This window comes from Furipterus horrens, unplaced genomic scaffold (genome assembly GCF_987537825.1).
Source record: "Furipterus horrens unplaced genomic scaffold, mFurHor1.1.pri manual_scaffold_4, whole genome shotgun sequence".
NCBI classification, from domain to species: Eukaryota; Metazoa; Chordata; class Mammalia; order Chiroptera; family Furipteridae; genus Furipterus; species Furipterus horrens.
In genome coordinates, this window is record NW_028327174.1 from 20,749,908 (window position 1) to 20,758,916 (window position 9,009).

General features: G+C 44.2%; 1 pseudogene; it reads left to right on the forward strand.

The window, feature by feature from the left end:
- Nucleotides 1-4,424: 4,424 nt before the first annotated feature.
- LOC150011243 (ferritin light chain pseudogene) lies at nucleotides 4,425-5,022 on the forward strand (annotated as a pseudogene).
- The last annotated feature ends 3,987 nt before the right edge of the window (nucleotides 5,023-9,009 follow it).

Sequence of the window (9,009 nt, forward strand, 5' to 3'; positions counted from 1 at the left end):
GCCTAATCTGCCCAGTTCTATCTCATTGCCCCATCAGGACAATTTTAGGATTGGAGAGAGCAGGTTGGGAGTAACAGCTCCTACTTTTTTGCACATCTTTGGTTCTTTTAGGTAGAACCTCAAATTTTTCTTCGATGTCCTTCTTGACCCCCACCACCTCCATCCCATCCCCACTGAACCCCAAGTGGGGAGAGTGGTTCTGGTTTGTTTGCATTTAACTCATGAAAATATTGTTTAGTCAAAGAAACTCTCTGTCCCATGAATCTTTTACCTGCTGATGTTATCAACCTGCCTTAAGCCTACTGTAATTGGGGAAGTACTTTCTTTTTCTTTGAACTGAGAAGCTCCCAGTTCTAAGTGAGCCCTAAATCCCAGCAGGCCTGAGAGGCTGCATTTTTCATTTATATGTTGAATTAATTCTGGAACCCAGTCAGCTCCAGCACATTCCCTAGTTAGTGAAATATATACTCTACATCGTTTGTAAGGGTATCATTTCATCCTAGTCAGCAAGTCTAGATTGTGAATGCATAAACTCTACCTGGCTGTGTTACCTGGAGTCTGTCCTTGATCTTTCTTTTTGCTGCTTCCACTTTGGACCAGACCAGTGTCACTTCTCACCTATGCGGTCCAGTGGCATCCTGCCTGTCTAACATGTACAAATCCTCATGCTGTCCTTGCTCTGAACGTGTCCCTTTCCTGCTTATGGTCTATGGTGGCACTTCTTAAACAGGGTGCATGTAGATTTGAGGGATGCAAGGTTAAGTTCTGGGTGAAGCAAGGTAGAAGACAAAGATGGACTATCTCCCTAATAGCATCAAGGCTACTAAAAAATTGAGGAAAATATAATTTTATGTTTTAAAACCTATGGTGTGAAATGCAATAAAACCATACATTCTAAAAATAAATCATGAAGCTTCAAGGAAATTTTTAGCTTAAAGTACACTACTTTGAATTAAATTTTTAGACCCCCAAGAATTACATATTTGTTGCCTTCTGCCATTAGTGAATGTGGGTAAAAGTCTGTGAGGTTGTAGAGTGGCCTGACTCCTCCATGTGTCTATCAAAGCCCATCATACCTCATTTCCAAACCCCAATACAGTCTGTTGCCCACTACTCACCCACACGTATCTCACTCTCTAGATAAATAGGACAGTTTATTCTGTAACAGATTCCTTTTCTTAGGTATATTTCATTGATTATGCTTGAGGCCCCACGTCCGGGCGCCAGATGAGGCGAAGGTGCCTCCAACACCCTAGGCTCGGTTGGAAACTGTTCTGTCCAGCAGAGGTTTCATGACCATGGTGGAACAAATCTATCCAGGACACTGTATTACGTCTGGGTGGAAGGAAGGTGGCTGCTCTCTCTAGGGGAGAACAGCAATCAGAGCTCCGTCCCTCTGCCTTTTACTGAGGAGGATACAAGGTCAAAATTCATAAATCATCAATAGCTTTTAGGCATTTGGATTACAGTTGACATTAACAGATTACATGTACCAGTACAGGGGGCACAGTGACCAGTCTGTGTCAGGGTCTGTTAAACATCTTGATGCCACACTGACATTAGGTGCAAGGTTTCATACATTCCTTGCTAGAGATTGTTTATGTTACATTAAAGATAAGAAAAGCAGAGCAAGTTCTAAAGCATAAGCATTCTTTAAATCCAATTCCCATGGAAACCTTTTGAGTGGTTTTTGGTTATGTCTCCCGCGCAGCCTTATGTTGAGACTTAAAGACAAGCACAGCTGGGATGCCAGTGGCAGGTTGTGCTCAGGCCGGGGCTACAATTCCCTGAACCACAAGGAGTGGTTCCCTACATATGCTGTTACAGTTGTCCTGATTTTTTCCCCTTTGCTCCCCTCTGCCCAGTACCCCACTTCCCTCCAGTAATCCCCTCACCCTTGGTTCATGTCCATGGGTCATAAGTGTAAGTTCTTTGGCTTCACCCTTTCTTATACTATTCTTAACTCCCCCATGGCTATTTTGTTCCTACCAATTATGCTTCTTAATCCCTGCACCATTTCCCCATTTCTCCTACTTCCCCCTCCCAGCTGATAACCCTCCAAATGATCCCTATACCAATGATTCTGTTCCTATTCTGGTTGTTTGCTTAGTTTGTTTTTGTTTTTATTTTTTAGATTCAGTTGTTGATAGTTGTGAGTTTGTTGTCATTTTAATGTTCATAGTTTTGACCTTCCTCTTTTTCTTAAATAAGTCCCTTTACATTTCATGTAATAATGGCTTGGTGATGATGAACTCCTTTAGCTTTACCCTGCCTGGGAAGCACTTTATCTGCCTTTCCATTCTAAATGATAGCTTTGCTGGATAGGATAATCTTAGTTGTAGGTCTTTGCTTTTCATCATTTTGAATACTTCTTGCCAGTCCCTTCTTGCCTGCAAAGTTTCTTTTGAGAAATCAGCTGACAGCCTTATGGGAACTTCTTTGTAGGTCACTCTCTGCTTTTCTTTTGTTGCTTTTAGGATTCTCTCTTTATCTTTAACTGTTGGCATTTTAATTATGATGTGTCTTGGTGTGGTCTTCTTTGGGTCCAACTTGTTTGGAACTCTCTGTGCTTCCTGGACTTGTATGTCTATTTCCTCTGTCAAATTAGGTAACTTTTTTTTTCATTATTTTTTCAAATAACTTTTCAATTTCTTGCCCTTCCTTTTCTCCTTCTGGCACTCCTGTGATTTGGATCTTGGTATGCTTAAAGTTGTCCCAGAGGTTCCTAATCCTCTCCTTGTTTTTTTCAATTCTTATTTCTTCTTTCTGTTCCAGATGAATGTTTATTTCTTCCTTTTGTTCCAAATCATTGATTTCAATCACTGTTGGTTCCCTGTATATTTTTCTTTATTTCACTTTGTATAACCTTCACTTCTTCCTTTATTTTGTGGCTGTATTCAATCATTTCTCTGATCATTCTGCTCACCAGTGTTTTGAACTCTTCATCTGATAGGTTGGCTCTCTCTGTTTAATTTAGTTCTTTTTCTTGGGTTTTGTTCTGGTCTTTCATTTGGGCCATATTTCTTTGTATCCTCAATTTGGCAGCCTCCCTGTGTTTGTTTCTGTCTGTTGGGTAGAGCTTCTTTGAGCCGTGTCGTGGTAGTATTGCCTAATATAGTAGGTGTCCTATAGGGTCCAGCGGCACAGCCTCCCCTGTCACCCAAGCTGGGTATTGGAGGTTCGCCCTTCTAATGAGCTGAGTACACCCTCCTCTTGTAGTTGAGCCTTGGGTGCTGTTGGCAGATGAAAGGGAGGGATTTACCAAGGCCAGTGAGATACAAGGACTGGCTGGGACCACTGTCCACCAACCTCTGCCCTCTGTGGTGGATCAGCTGTGCAGAGGCAGGGTGGTGGTTCTCTGACATGGTTTGTAGCTCTCTGCTGGGTGCGTTGGCCCTGGGTTTTCCCAGGTGGTGCAAGCCAAGGTTAGCCCCCACTTGTGTTTTTCCCATGGCACCCTGCCTGAGCTATAGAGCAATCTGAGATGGCTACTACTTGTGCTGGGCTTGGATATTCTCAGGTGAAGCCGAGCCCTGAATCTAAGCTGGCTGTTGGTAGTGCCAGACCTGGAGCTCACTGAGTCCAGCTGTTGCTTGTTTGATAGGATTAAGGAAGTTGTGAAGCATGAGCCAAGATCAGCCATTCACATGGAAGAGCAGCTTGGGTGGGCCCTTAAGTTGGGTGGGGCAGAGTCTCTGGGGATCTCCAAAGCGAGTCAAACAGTGTTAACCAGGTTGATGGAGTCTCAGATACGGCACCAGTTTGCTGCCTTTGTCTCAATGGATGTGGTTTCTTTAATTCTGTACTTGTCAGACTTCCATTCAACTAGATATCTGACAGTTCTGGCTGATTTTTAAAAATATTTTAGTTGTAATTTTGATGTGGTTGTGTGAAGAGGTGAGCGATGTCTGCCTATGCCACCATCTTGACCGGATCTCCCTCCAACACATTCCTGCTCTAGATATTTGTTCCTTAAAACCAGAATGCCTTTAAATTTTCTGATCTTTGCCTGACCTAAATCCAGATATTCTAATTTCATATCCAAATTTCTTTCCATTTTAAACCCATTCTTTATATGCCCCAGAGCCCTGGTCATGGCACGAAGTTCTTGAGTAATATTTGTTGAGAAGTGCTTGCTTGAATACATTATTGACCCCTTGAGGTGTGCACAAAAGAGTAGAATATTTCTTCTCTTAGAAAGCAGGGAACTGGACAGTGCCCTCCACGGTCCTGGGATCTGTCTCTTGCTTCAATAGGGTTTGGACGGAACAGACCTAGGGACTAGGTCTTCCAGCTATCCTTCTTTCCAACTATTCTCCAACCTCTTTTTTAGTCACTACCTTTGGAACCACCCCAGTCTTACTCAGTCTCCAAGACCAGCCAATACCATTTTTTAAACCTTAATTCTTCATTGCTGAACAACCATGAGTTTCCAAATTCATCAGAATTATTCCACCAAAGTGGAGGCTGCTGTCAACCGCCTGGCCAACCTGCATCTGTAGGCCTCTTATACCTGTCTCTCTCTAGGCTTCTACTTTGACTGCAGTGATGTGGCTCTGCAGGGTGTGGGCCACTTCCTCTAAGAGTAGACGGAGGAGAAGTATGAGGGCACTGAGCATCTCTTAAAGCTGCGAAACCAGCACAGTGGCTGCATTCTCTTCCAGGACTTGGTGAAGCCTTTCCAAGATGCTTGGGGTAAAACTCAGGATGCCATGGAAGCCGCTTTGGCCTTGGAGAAGAACTTGAACCAGGCCCTTTTGGACCTACAAGCCCTGGGTTCTGCCCATATAGACCCTCATCTCTGTGATTTCTTAGAGAAACATTTCCTGGATGAGGAGGTGAAACTCATCAAGGAGATGGGTGACCACCTGACTAACCTCCACAGGCTGGCCGGCCTGCAGGCTGGGATGATCAAGTATCTCTTCCGAAGGCTAACCCCTCAAGCATGACAAGGAAGCCTTTGGAGCTCAGAGGTGTTTAAGGGGTCCCTCTGCATTTCCATGGTATCTGGCTTTTGCCTGAGCCTCTCCCTGAAACCACTAGATACCCCTTTAACCACCCTGGAACACTCTCCCCAAGCATTGTACCACATGGAAACAATAAAGCTTTTTGAAAGAAAGAAAGAAAGAGAGAGAGAGAGAGAGAGAGAGAGAGAGAGAGAGAGAGAGAGAGAGAGAGAGAGAGAGAGAGAGAGAGAAAGAGAGAAAGAGAACTGGACAGGATGGTGTTCAGTGGAGAGTCTAAAGACGTTTTCTATTACTGCTATTTCCTTCTACTTCAGCAAGTCCTAAGCCTTGTTTCTAGAATGAGGAGGCAAAGGATGAGGTAAGTCAGGAACTCAGAGGATGGGCTGATGAAGCAAAAACTGGAAAGACAGATGATATGAGTTGCCAAGTGGACAGATGTATTTTACCCCTCAAATGATATATATACAGTGGTACCTAGGTACTCATCATTAATTTGTTCCAGAACTCATGACAAGTACCTAAACCAATGAGTACTGAACGAATTGTGAGCACTGATGAGTGGTGAGCAAACAACAAGCGATGAAGCATTTTCTCTTGGGTGGGAGACATGTCATGACGCAGACAAGTTCCAGCAAGTGTGATGAGTCCCCAGCAAGTGCGGAGTGCTGAAACATTTCTTTTTCTCATCAAAATGGGATGAGTATAGTGATTGATGAGTTCTGAAGCTAACGAGTACCAAGGTATGACTATATTTTTAATCTTGGCTGTTCCTGAGTTACTGTATATGCTTTTATAATAAGCCAGTGATCTAATAAGTAAAATGTCTGAGTTCTGTTAGCTGCTCTAGCACATTAATAAAAATCTAAGGAGGGGGTTGTGGGACCTCTGCTTTATAGCCAGTCAAGCAGAAGCACAGGTAACAACCTGAATTTGGGATTGGCATCTGAAGGGGTGGGGGCAGGGCACAGTCTTGTGAGATTGAGCCCTCAACCTGAGGGATCTGACACTATCTCCCTATAGATAGTCTCAGAATCATGTTGAAATGTAGGACACCCAGCTGGTGTCAGAGAATTTTGTATTGGTGGTGTGGGGAAGCACCCCACCTCTCACACCCACAACATGTTGGAATTGAAGGTAGAACCCAAATAATTAGGGACTCTGAGCTGACCTCCCTGCCAGTGGGCAGGGGAAGCAAGCCTTAGCTGTCACCTTGAAACAGGTCTGGACTCTCCACCTCACCAGTCCCCACCACACCTCATCATACAGGCACCGTGCACTCTCCTATGAGCATTTCAGTTGGCTGCCCTGATACAAAGTACAGATAGAAACAATTAAAAATTCCAGCTTAGCGTCTATGGGTAGAGATTCTGAAGAGATGCCAGAAGAATGAATTGTGATTGGTTAGAGTGAGAGGACTGCAGACAAAAGCAGAGTTGGAGGTGAACTGGGAGATTTCTTTCTTAGGTAAGTCTCCCAAGCTCTTTATTTCAGATCCCCTCCCTTTAAAAACATCGCACATATAAACATGTCTGATGTTGTCCGAGGAACAGGTCCTCAGGCTTTGAGCCAGTAGTGCTTGCTCCTGCCTTGTCTCAGGGGTCTGTCCTCTGTTTCCCTTTCTTGATTTGCCCAGAGCCACGTTACAGCTTCGCACCTCTGACCTATTCAGATTTAGACATTTTGCTCAATCCATTTCAAGGACTATTTGAAATATCTATTAAAGATCGAATTCTTTCTCTTTTCAAAAAAGGCCTCTCAGGCTAACTAACGCAGGGGGCTTGCCCTTGCTTCCTGATCCATCCCCAGCTCCAACCAGGCTTCTGGAAAGGGCACTGACTTCTCTGTGCCCAAGCTTCTCATTTCACCTGTCACAATGGGGAGATAAGAGGGGACTGATAGGATCCCCCAAGGAGTTCTCTGTCTATTAGGCCAGGCCCAGGCCATTCATGAATAGACCATTCCCAGGGCCTCAGGTTTCAGGGTAGGGAGATTAGTGAGGGGCCTTCCAATGAGGCAGACAGAGCATGACTCTCCATTTTCCTTTCTAGCTGTTCATTTTCAGAACTAAGTAACTGCCATCTCTGAGGAAGCTGGGGGTTGCTGCTTGCCCTGTCTCTGAGGGTCAATGGTTGGGTGAGGGAGGATTACAGACAGAATTGCTAACAGATGGGCATTACTTTTAGGTCTCAGTTCATAGTGAAATCAAAGAGAGAGCTCCTCTTTCTTCCCTTTGCTATCTTCAAAGATGACAAGCAGAAGAATTCTACTTCTTTTTACTACTAATTTTTTCTATGCTGCCCCCCCCCCCCATAATAAAGCATCCTAGAATTTCAGAATTGGAATATACTTTAAAAGCCTTTGACCTACCAGTGCTCCTCATGTTACATATGAGAAAACAGTTATGGAAAGAGTTTCAGTGGCTTGTCCAAGGCCACACACTGGAAAGTGTTGGTACAAAGATGAGAACTGGGCACTGACTTCTTTCTCCTTTTCTCAGTTCCCAATGGTTTCCAACCTTTGGTCTTGAGCATACAATGTTCATCATATTGGGCATAGCTGCCAACCCCTGTACAAAAGTATTATTATTTAATACTTTTTCTTTAGTTAGACCCATTGTTTAAATTAAATGTAGTTCCTTTAAAAGGAAACTATATCACAAATGCCAATGAAGAAAAGCAACTTCACTTGTTTCAAATATTAGAGACCAAAAGCAAATGTATGCATGGAAACCAATGTTATAAAACTAGCTGGACATTGTGATCTATTGAGGGCTATCATTCTGTTTATTTGGGATTAAAGTGGGAGCTAAGTGTTTGAGAAGAGCTAAGGAGATCCTAGCAACTGAGGGAAACAAACTCCTCGAAGGGAAGAAGGAGAATTGAAATGGTAACAACCCTTTTGAAAGGTTAACGCCTCTCCATGCACTAACCACGTTTTCTCCCAATGCCTTTGGGGTGTGTTCCCCACTTTAAAATCACTGCACTAAATGGTGCTGCCTTCAGAGGGAGCGCGTACCCCTTGCCTTGCTGTTTTTCCTTCTCAGGGTCAGACTTCATCGATGCAGAAGACGGACACAATATTTCTTGCACATTTTTAAAAGTATGGTCAGTGGTTCCTGTGGAGATTTTTTGATGTTGATTTCATTGTTGGCTGGTGGAGTTTCTCACAATTTTCTGACTGGGCACCTCCTGCAAAGGGACACAAGGTCACAGAAAGTGATTAACAAAGTTCTTGGATGTGAGAGATAGCTAAGTGATTTTCTGTATACTAGATATGCTCCACCTCCCTTTTTTGCTGTCCTCATACGTCACCATGTGATGTGATGACAGAAGTAAATAGCATTCCCTCCTCTGTGGGAATATCCAACACCCTGTATATGATCTGAGAGATAGAATGCCAGGCAAAATAGGATCTCTTTCAAGCAGAGCGTGGAGTTGTAATCTTAGTATTATCACAGGTAATGACCGAGTTGACAAGTGGTTCTTCATCACTGGCCACTGCTAGCTGTGGGGTCACAGAAATAAATAATGCATCCTAATGCATCCTGTCTGTACTTAGAGTGGCTTTGTGTAGTGGAGACAAAGCGCACTTATATAAAAGGGTAGCAAGGATGTACATGGAATGTACATGCTGATGGGTGGTGGTCTGTTGAATGTTCTGGATGCCTGGAGGAGGGAGTAAGGCCAAGAGCTTGAGGAGGTAGGGGAGCTTTGTGGAGAAGGTAGGATTTCTGCAAAAAACTTCCTTCTTCCTATTTCTTCTGGTCTTCATCCTCTGCCTTCTTGCCTTCTTCCAGAATGGGTACCAAGTCTCACAGGTGGAGGGCTAGGGGTTGGTGTCACCCCTGGATGTGGGCAGAGCAACCATCCCGGAAACCTGTGGAGGGGGAGGCTGGCCAGGTGGACAGCGCCCCCGCTGCCGCCTGTGAGATTCTCATAGACAGATTTACCAGTACCAAATTCTCCTTGTAGCCCACTGTCCTCCTTGAGGCCCTGCACAGCGATTCCTGAGGACTAGTGGGGGAACGAGAGGACTCAGGAAA